The sequence below is a fragment of the Nicotiana attenuata genome, unplaced genomic scaffold (assembly GCF_001879085.1).
Source record: "Nicotiana attenuata strain UT unplaced genomic scaffold, NIATTr2, whole genome shotgun sequence".
Taxonomy (NCBI): Eukaryota; Viridiplantae; Streptophyta; class Magnoliopsida; order Solanales; family Solanaceae; genus Nicotiana; species Nicotiana attenuata.
Window position 1 is genome coordinate 1 of NW_017677301.1, and position 10,876 is coordinate 10,876.

The following is a 10,876-nucleotide window of genomic DNA, read 5'->3' on the forward strand; positions in this document are numbered from 1 at the left end:
CAAAGGGGTAGATATGGATAAATATTCACAACAACCCTGCAAACCAAGTGCTGCTCCCCTTCCAATCCCAAAGAAATTCAAAATGCCTGAGATACCAAAATACGATGGAACAACAGACCCGCGAGACCACGTGACTGCATTCACAACAGGCGTAAAAGGCAATGATTTGACTAAGCAGGAGATTGAATCTGTATTAGTCAAAAAAGTTGGTGAAATACTCACTAAGGATGCACTAACATGGTATTCTCTTTTACCCGAAAATTCTATAAATTCTTTTGTTGAGCTTTCAGATTCTCTCATCAAAGCACACTCGGGAGCACAAAAAGTCGAAAAAAAAAATGGAAGATATTTTCAAGATCAAACAAGGGGACTCAGAATTGCTTAGGGAGTTTGTGGACAGATTCCAGCGTGAAAGAATGACATTGCCACGTGTACCGGATAACTGGGCAGCTATAGCATTTACGAGCAATTTGAATGAAAAAAGCTCAGAAGCTACGAGGCGACTCAAGGAAAGCCTTCGTGAATTCCCAGCTACAACGTGGAATGATGTCTACAACTGTTATAGCACAAAACTGAGGATTGAAGAAGATATTATTTCACGACATCAAAAAGAAGAAAAGGTAAGCTCAAGACGGGCTGAAAATGAAAAAAGGTCCGGTAAAAACAGGTACGAGCCATACATGGGACCTGCAGGAAGAGACTCACGGTCAAAATAGGACAATTAGAGGTACGATCACAGATCAAGGAATAGAGAGTCAGGCTCATCATCAAGATTTAGGAGTGGCCGAAGCGCACGTGAGCCACGAGACGATGATGGAGGTCTAAAGGCAAGGTTTGGCGGTTATAATTTCAACGCGCGCACTTATGAACTCGTGGCTGTTTTAAGAAGCATGGGAGATAAGGTACGGTGGCCAAAGGAGATGATATCAAATCCAAACAGACGAAACCTTGATCGTTGGTGCGAATTTCATAACGGTCACGGGCATCCTTCAACCTTGCATCAAGTTATTAAATTTCCAGCGCCATGGGGAATATGTCAATTAGGGGAGATCAACAAACATCCAGGAGCATCAACTCCGTGGCAGATTCAAGTGTTAAGGGTGAAGAAAAATAGCAATTACAGAATTCAGTTGTTGATAACATAGCGTCAACCTCAACTGAACAAGGGCGAACAAATGTAGATTCAAGGCCCGATTCCATTCAAGAACCAGAAGAAAATGAAAACATCAAAATGACGATAGAAGAGCTGGAGGCTGTGGTTTTGTTTATACACTGGCCGGAGAGAAAAGCGTATATAGGAGCCAATGTCAGCCCGGATATGAAACGTAAGTTGATTGAATTTTTAAAAACTAGCGCAGATTATTTTGCTTGGTCCCATTCTGATATGATAGGTATACCACCGGAGGTAATGACTCACAAGTTAAATGAGGACCCATCTCATCCACCTGTCAAACAAAAGAAAAGAAAGCAGGGCACTTTCAAAAATCAGGTGATTCAGGATGAGGTGCAAAAATTGTTAAAGAATGGATCTATTCGCAAGGTAAAGTATCCTGATTGGTTGGCCAACACTGTTGTGGTACCTAAAAAGAACGGTAAATGGCGAGTTTGTGTAGACTATACAGATCTTAACAAAGCATGCCCTAAAGACTCTTTTCCATCACCTCATATAGATAAATTAATTGATGCTACTGCAGGGCATGAATTGTTAAGTTTTTTAGATGCATATTCAGGTTATAATCAAATCAAGATGGATCCAGCAGATGAAGAAAAAACTTCATTTATAACAGACAGGGGGACTTACTATTATAAAGTAATGCTTTTTGGACTCAAAAATGCAGGTGCAACATATCAAAGACTGGTTACTAAAATGTTTCAAGAGCATTTGGGAAAAACTATGGAGGTCTATATAGATGATATGCTCGTTAAAACTCAGCATTCAGGAGACCATATATCACATCTGACTGAAACGTTTAAAATTCTGCGAAAATTTAATATGAAATTGAATCCTGAAAAATGTGCATTCGGTGTTGCATCAGGTAAGTTCTTGGGTTTTCTTGTTTCTAGTCGTGGTATTGAGGTGAATCCTGCACAGATTAAGGCCATTGAAGAAATCCCTGATATACTTTCGAGCAAGAAAGAAGTTCAAAGATTAACAGGGAGGATTGCAGCCTTGGGAAGATTCATTTCTAAATCATCAGAGAAGTGCTTTAAATTCTTCTCAGCTCTTAAGAAGCAGGATCATTTTGAATGGAACGAAGAGTGTCAACAAGCACTCAGGAATTTGAAAGCATACTTATCGAATCCACCTTTGCTAGCAAAATCAAAGGAGGGGGAAAGACTGCTCATTTACCTTGCTGTTTCAGAAGTAGCGGTAAGTGTTGTTTTGGTTCGAGAAGAACAAGGTAAACAATCCCCTATCTATTATGTTAGTAAATCTTTGTTAGATGCGGAAACGCAGTATCCTCAATTAGAAAAGCTTGCACTTGCATGAATCATGGCATCTAGGAAATTAAGGCCTTACTTTCAGTGTCATCCTATTGTTGTAGTAACCGCCTACCCTTTGCGTAATATATTACATAAGCATGAATTATTAGGTAGGTTGGCTAAGTGGGCAATAGAGTTAAGTGAATACGAAATCACTTACCAACCTAGAATTGCTATAAAATCACAAGTGTTAGCTGATTTCGTGGCTGATTTAGCCAGGGGATGCAATTAGAAGCAGACAAAGAATTACAGGTATTCAATGGAGCTAACCCGGGAACTTGGATTTTATTTACTGATGGCTCATCTAATGTAAAGGGTGCAGGTTTAGGGATTGTTTTGGTACCACCTACGGGGGAAACCATTCGACAAGCTATCAAATGTCATTCTATAACTAACAATGAGGCAGAATATGAGGCTGTGATTGCAGGTTTAGAATTGGCACGAGAACTTGGCATAAATCAAATTATAATCAAAAGCGATTCACAACTCGTGGTTAATCAAATGCTGGGGACTTATGCAGCTAAGGAAACAAGGATGCAACAGTATTTAGAAAAGGTGCGGGAATTAATAAAGCATTTTCAAACCTGGAAAGTTATGCAAATACCAAGGGATGAAAATCTCGAGGCAGACGCCTTAGCTAATCTCGCATCTGCAGGTGATGTGGCAAGTGATGCAAACGCCCCGGTTATTCATTTATTTCATTTAGTTCTCGACCCTNGAGGAAAATAGAAAGATATGGACTTTCAATCAAGATTTTCCTTGCAAGCCGATTCCCCAGCTCCTGAATAGGTGCTGCAAATCTTAATGTATAGAACCTGCGACTATATTGAGGAGTAAGGAAAGGGCTCCCATGACAATGAGGTCATTTTTGCATGGGCTTGGACTTGCTTTGATGATGAGTAGGCTTGTTGTGCTTTGGCCCTTCTGTGGGCTTTTATCGAGGAAAGCAGGCTTGATAGGGCCAAGTCTTCATTTGTAGGACTTTGATGGTTCATGTCATTCATGTAGGCTTGGGTCTTTCATTCGGGCCCTATTGGGGCACCCTGTGGGCCAATGCGTATAAGCTTGGGCTTTCTTAACGTGGCTCATTTGACGACTCAGTACATGGATGTCACGAATCTATTGGCATAGAATATGGAATCTTTTCTACGTAAGCTGGTTGTGCAAAGTTTGTTTGTTCATACAGGCAGTGTGATTTTGGGATCTTTTGTTTGCTCCGCAAGGTAGTCAGAGCCAGCCAGTTTTTCATTAAACAGGCATGATAGTCTTCAACTGCACAAAAGTTGTGCGGAGAACTAGTAAGAATTGTGCCTGCCATCCAATTCTTGACGCATGGCGAGATTACTCTACCACTCTATAAATGGAGGCTCGATAAGTGTCTTCACTTCATCAAAATAAAGAAAAGGCAATAAGAAAAACTAGTAATGATCTATCACACATACTCTCTCCTTTCAATCAGTACTTTTCTCCTTCACTACCCTCTTCACCCTGCCCATACTCAGCACCCACCTCCTCATAATCTTTCTCAAGTGCAGCAAGATCCTCACGTGCTTCAGAAAATTCACCTTCCTCCATGCCTTCACCAACATACCAATGAACAAAGGCTCTCTTAGCATACATTAGATCGAACTTGTGGTCGATTCTTGAGAAAACCTCTACAACACTGGTGGAATTGGATATCATACACATTGCTCTCTGTACCTTGGCCAAATCGCCTCCGGGAACAACAGTTGGAGTCTGGTAATTGATACCACACTTAAAGCCTGTGGGACACCAATCAACAAACTGAATGCTCCACTTGGTTTTAATAATGGATACAGCAGCATCCACGTCCTTGGGTACTACATGTCCGCGATACATCAGGCAACATGCCATGTACTTGCCACGACGTAGATCACACTGGCCATCATAGAAGCTGGTTCAAAAGCAGTAGTGGTGATTTCTGCCACGGAATGTTGTTCGCGGTGAGCCTTCTCAGCTGATATAACCGGGGCATAAGATGAAAACATAAAATGAATTCTTGGGTATGGGACCAGGTTAGTCTGAAATTCATTCACATCAACATTCAAAGCTCCATCAAACGGTAAAGAAGCAGGGATGAGATCACCTGATCAAAACAAGCCAAAAAGTACTTTAATCTGGTTTGACCAGCTTTTAAGCCAATCCAAACGCCCTCTATGTTTGAAAATTTTTCTTTGAAAAAATTGTATTGGGAAAAATTGAGTTTACATATTTAAAAAGTGTGAAGATGACGTGTCATGACACGTAGGCTGGTCAAATAGTCAAAGAGTTACAGTTAGCCAAGAGGCACGAGTAGTAATAGATGCGAGCAAAAGCAAAGGAAGAGGTACGTGCGGTTATTTAAAGGATTCAGCGCCCGTACCTATTCACGAAATTTAAGTTTAATAATCAAGAAGAGTCAAGGGAATGAATCTGACAGCATACGAGGGTCCAAATACAGTATTTGATAATCTTTAAATGCTGAAAACGTTAGAGAATCTGTCTTAAATGTAATGATTATGTAACGTAGTATTTAATGTCATTTATTGCCCATAATAACCTTATTATGACCAAAGCAAGGCACTTACATCCGAAATAGCTATAAAAGGAGAGGACTGAACAGTTGTAGGGACACGAAAGATCATCTGAATATACTTAGGTTTACTTGCTTTATTCAATTATATTCTGGCTATCCGAATTACTTTCTTTTATACATTCTTGCGATTATCAGTAACCCGTGTTCTTCTAAATTATAGCTTTAGTCAAAATTCTATTTTTTGGTTAAACAAATTGGTTCCGTTATCGGGAATTTAATAATCCATTTTATTTTAGCCTAACTTCCCATGTTGCATCAACCATGTCGAACAACAATGACAATATTCAGGGAAACCAAGAAAATCAAACAACCCAGCAACTTCAAGGAGATCCACAGAATAATAACATACTGATTACTTCTCCACGAGGCTCTCCACGGCGATCTCGTGAAGGCACTCCTGACGGGTCTCATAAAGATGGACGAGCTCAATTCGAAAATGTTGAAATTATGGATGAGGCTTTGCAAAAACTTATTGCCTCACAAGTCAATAAAGCTCTTCAGGCTTTTGTTAGCCAATTACCTGCTGCACCACCTACAGCCACACCAAATAACAACACTCTAGAGAACCCTCATTCCGGGCTCGTTAATTCAGGTAGTGGTGGAAATCCCAGCGAATCACAGGAGGGAGAACCAGGTAATTTAGTTAATTCTGATTTACAGAATTTAGTACTAACAATGCAGAAACAGCTCAAGGAGCAAAGTGATCGCATAGAGCAAATACCCGGGGTGCCTCCCGTGATCAAAGGGGTAGATATGGATAAATATTCACAACAACCCTGCAAACCAAGTGCTGCTCCCCTTCCAATCCCAAAGAAATTCAAAATGCCTGAGATACCAAAATATGATGGAACAACAGACCCGCGAGACCACGTGACTGCATTCACAACAGGCGTAAAAGGCAATGATTTGACTAAGTAGGAGATTGAATCTGTATTAGTCAAAAAAGTTGGTGAAATACTCACTAAGGGTGCACTAACATGGTATTCTCTTTTACCCGAAAATTCTATAAATTCTTTTGCTGAGCTTTCAGATTCTCTCATCAAAGCACACTCGGGAGCACAAAAAGTCGAAAAAAAAATGGAAGATATTTTCAAGATCAAACAAGGGGACTCAGAATTGCTTAGGGAGTTTGTGGACAGATTCCAGCGTGAAAGAATGACATTGCCACGTGTACCGGATAACTGGGCAGCTATAGCATTTACGAGCAATTTGAATGAAAAAAACTCAGAAGCTACGAGGCGACTCAAGGAAAGCCTTCGTGAATTCCCAGCTACAACGTGGAATGATGTCTACAACTGTTATAGCACAAAACTGAGGATTGAAGAAGATATTATTTTACGACATCAAAAAGAAGAAAAGGTAAGCTCAAGACGGGCTGAAAATGAAAAAAGGTCCGGTAAAAACAGGTATGAGCCATACATGGGACCTGCAGGAAGAGACTCACGGTCAAAATAGGACAATCAGAGGTACGATCACAGATCAAGGAATAGAGAGTCAGGCTCATCATCAAGATTTAGGAGTGACCGAAGCGCACGTGAGCCACGAGACGATGATGGAGGTCTAAAGGCAAGGTTTGGCGGTTATAATTTCAACGTGCGCACTTCTGAATTCGTGGCTGTTTTAAGAAGCATGGGAGATAAGGTACGGTGGCCAAAGGAGATGATATCAAATCCAAACAGACGAAACCTTGATCGTTGGTGCGAATTTCATAACGATCACGGGCATATAACAGCAGATTGCAGGTTTTTGCAGGGTGAAGTTGATCATTTGTTAAAACAAGGGTATCTCACTGAGTTATTCAGTGAGAAAGGTAAACAAGCATACATGAAGAACATGTGGGAGCCTCCAAAACCACCTTCTCCCAAAAGAACTGTCAACGTTATAAGTGGGGGTGAAGAGATCAATGGCGTATCATATAAAAAGATTTCCAAAGTAACAATTACCCATGGGAAGCAGCCGTGACATGTCTTGGAGAAAGAATTACGTTCGATGATGCAGATGTCGAGGGTCTATTAACTCCACATAACGACGCACTGGCAATATCTTTACTTGTACATGACACTAACGTGAAACGAGTTTTAATTGATCCAGGTAGTTCCGTGAACATTATTTTGGTAAGAGTATTACGTGAGATGCAAGCTGAAGATAAAATGATACCAAAGGCACATACTCTGTCTGGATTTGATAATTCTAGTGTTGTCACGAAAGGAGAGGTAACACTCATCACATTCGCTGAAGGAGTCGTCAAAGATACAAAGTTCCAGGAGGTAGATATGGAGATGGCTTACAACATGATTCTTGGGAGACCATGGATCCACGAGATGGATGATGTTCCTTCAACCTTGCATCAAGTTATTAAATTTCCAGCGCCATGGGGAATATGTCAAATCAGGGGAGATCAACAAACATCCAGGAGCATCAACTCCGTGGCAGATTCAAGTGTTAAGGGTGAAGAAAAATAGCAATTACAGAATTCAGTTGTTGATAACATAGCGTCAACCTCAACTGAACAAGGGCGAACAAATGTAGATTCAAGGCCCGATTCCATTCAAGAACCAGAAGAAAATGAAAACATCAAAATGACGATAGAAGAGCTGGAGGCTGTGGTTTTGTTTATACACTGGCCGGAGAGAAAAGCGTATATAGGAGCCAATGTCAGCCCGGATATGAAACGTAAGTTGATTGAATTTTTAAAAACTAGCGCAGATTATTTTGCTTGGTCCCATTCTGATATGACAGGTATACCACCGGAGGTAATGACTCACAAGTTAAATGAGGACCCATCTCATCCACCAATCAAACAAAAGAAAAGAAAGCAGGGCACTTTCAAAAATTAGGTAATTCAGGATGAGGTGCAAAAATTGTTAAAGAATGGATCTATTCGCGAGGTAAAGTATCCTGATTGGTTGACCAACACTGTTGTGGTACCTAAAAAGAATGGTAAATGGCGAGTTTGTGTAAACTATACAGATCTTAACAAGCTTGCCCTAAAGACTCTTTTCCATTACCTCATATAGATCAATTAATTGATGCTACTGCAGGGCATGAATTGTTAAGTTTTTTAGATGCAAATTCAGGTTATAATCAAATCAAGATGGATCCAGCAGATGAAGAAAAAACTTCATTCATAACAGACAAGGGGACTTACTGTTATAAAGTAATGTCTTTTGGTCTAAAGAATGCAGGAGCAACGTATCAGAGGTTAGTTACCAAAATGTTTCAAGAGCATTTGGGAAAAACTATGGAGGTCTATATAGATGATATGCTCGTTAAAACTCAGCATTCAGGATACCATATATCGCATCTGACTAACACGTTTAAAATTTTACAGAAATTTAATATGAAGTTAAATCCCGAAAAATGTGCATTTGGTGTTCATCAGGTAAGTTCTTGGTATTGAGGTGAATCCTGCACAGATTAAGGCCATTGAAGAAATCCCTGATATACTTTCGAGCAAGAAAGAAGTTCAAAGATTAACAAGGAGGATTGCAGCCTTGGGAAGATTCATTTCTAAATCATCAGAGAAGTGCTTTAAATTCTTCTCAGCTCTTAAGAAGCAGGATCATTTTGAATGGAACGAAGAGTGTCAACAAGCACTCAGGAATTTGAAAGCATACTTATCGAATCCACCTTTGCTAGCAAAACCAAAGGCTGGGGAAAGACTGCTCATTTACCTTGCTGTTTCAGAAGTAGCGGTAAGTGTTGTTTTGGTTCGAGAAGAACAAGGTAAACAATCCCCTATGTATTATGTTAGTAAATCTTTGTTAGATGCGGAAACGCGGTATCCTCAATTAGAAAAGCTTGCACTTGCATTAATCATGGCATCTAGGAAATTAAGGCCTTACTTTCAGTGTCATCTTATTGATGTAGTAACCGCCTACCCTTTGCGTAATATATTACATAAGAATGAATTATCAGGAAGGTTGGCTAAGTGGGCAATAGAGTTAAGTGAATACGAAATCACGTACCAACCTATAATTCCTATAAAATCACAAGTGTTAACTGATTTCGTGGCAGATTTTAGCCATGGGATGAAATTAGAAGCAACAAAGAATTACAGGTATTCAATGGAGCTAACCTAGGAACTTGGATTTTATATATTGATGGCTCATCTAATGTAAAGGGTGCAGGTTTAGGGATTGTTTTGGTACCACCTGTCACACCTCCCTTTTTTTCCTACACCCACAAGGGTGTAAAGGAGTTTTTCCATTTAAAGGACAATCGGAACGGGATTTGTTATTAAGATTTCAGAGTCGCCACCTGGGAAATTAATGGTGACCCAAGTCACCTGTTGAATGCCCAACCAAGGAAATTATGACTCTATTAATAGTCAGCGAACCAGAAACCTGAGTAAGGAATTCTGTTAACCCGAGAGAAGGTGTTAGGCATTCCCGGGTTCCGTGGTTCTAGCACGGTCGCTCAACTATGGCATTTGATTTTATTTGATTTCAAAATATGTTTAGGCTTACGTGCCTCTATTAATAAACCGCTTTCTCTCCTATTATTATTTGATTTTAAACGAATTGCAACGTCGTGAAAATGCGCCTCAAACCACGTCGCACCAGTGCACCCGTGATTGTTAGCACATTTCGACTTCGTTGAGATTTGGATTTGGGTCACATAAATGTGCACCCGAGTTTAGGAAAGTAATATTATTAAACTAACGCGCCTAAAGCTTTTCGCTTTTGCAACTTTGTGAGGGCCGTGGAATTTAGCTAAACGGCACGCCTCGAATTCTAAGGATCAATACAGGATTAATTAAAGTGAGGGCCATGCAGCTGATATTTGTTTGGCATGGCGCGCCTCGATTCCAAAATAACAAGGTGGCCAAATTAAGCTTCTGAGATTAATTACTAAAACTATTGACTGAAATTTTTTAAGCGGACACTCTCAATCCACACTTCAAGTAATCAGGTGACACAGGGGCAGTGACGAAGCACCGGGCTAATCATTAAAGGCCCGGGGTATGAATTCAGCCCAAACGTGACCCAGGGAAACGAGCCTAGAATTGTACTTTGAACGAGACTGCGACTCGAACCCTTGGGGAGCCCAAACTTGCTTCAATTTAGAAAATAATTTCCACATTTGTGTTAATTCAGTATGCTAATCAGCAGGCGCCATGAAGGACACGGAATTGGCTTAGCAGTTTGGAACTCCTGATTGTAAAAATCTAAACACCATTTGCATACACTCTAATTTCTATTTTTAATTAATCTAACAAAAATGACTAGATAAACACTTGGACCATGGGTTTCCAAATCACATAATTGTTTGACCATCATGCGTACTGACCATTATACAATAAATTCGAAATCAACCTAAACTTCAATTCCAAAACGACCAATTTGTTCAAATCAAGATCTGAGCAAGATTGATACAAACATACAAATCCATATTTAGCAATTCACTAGATTCAAACGAACTTATAAAGCCACTAGTCTTTAGCAGAAATGAGGTGAAATTTGTCATCCAAAATATAAAATCAAAATAGAGCTACAAATTAAAGTCCATGATCTGTTTGTCCAAAGAAATGTATACAACTCCTATTCGTGTACTCTCTAATCATGCCATTTAATCATTGAAAACAAACGTTTAAACACAAACACAGAACCAAATCCATAGCATGCTAAGCCAATTATCTAATGCCTAATATTGGAGGCTCACATATAACGTAATACAAGAGAGGAAACAGAGACAGAAGTTGAGTCGAAATGCAATTTGTATTCCACCATAGTCATTGAGTTACATGATTAGCACTTAGTCATGGTTCATTGAGCTGGGAAAGATACCTGGAAA

General features: G+C 39.9%; 1 pseudogene; it reads right to left on the reverse strand.

Moving 5' to 3' along the window:
* Positions 1-3,939: 3,939 nt before the first annotated feature.
* LOC109221367 lies at positions 3,940-4,591 on the reverse strand (annotated as a pseudogene).
* Positions 4,592-10,876: the final 6,285 nt, after the last annotated feature.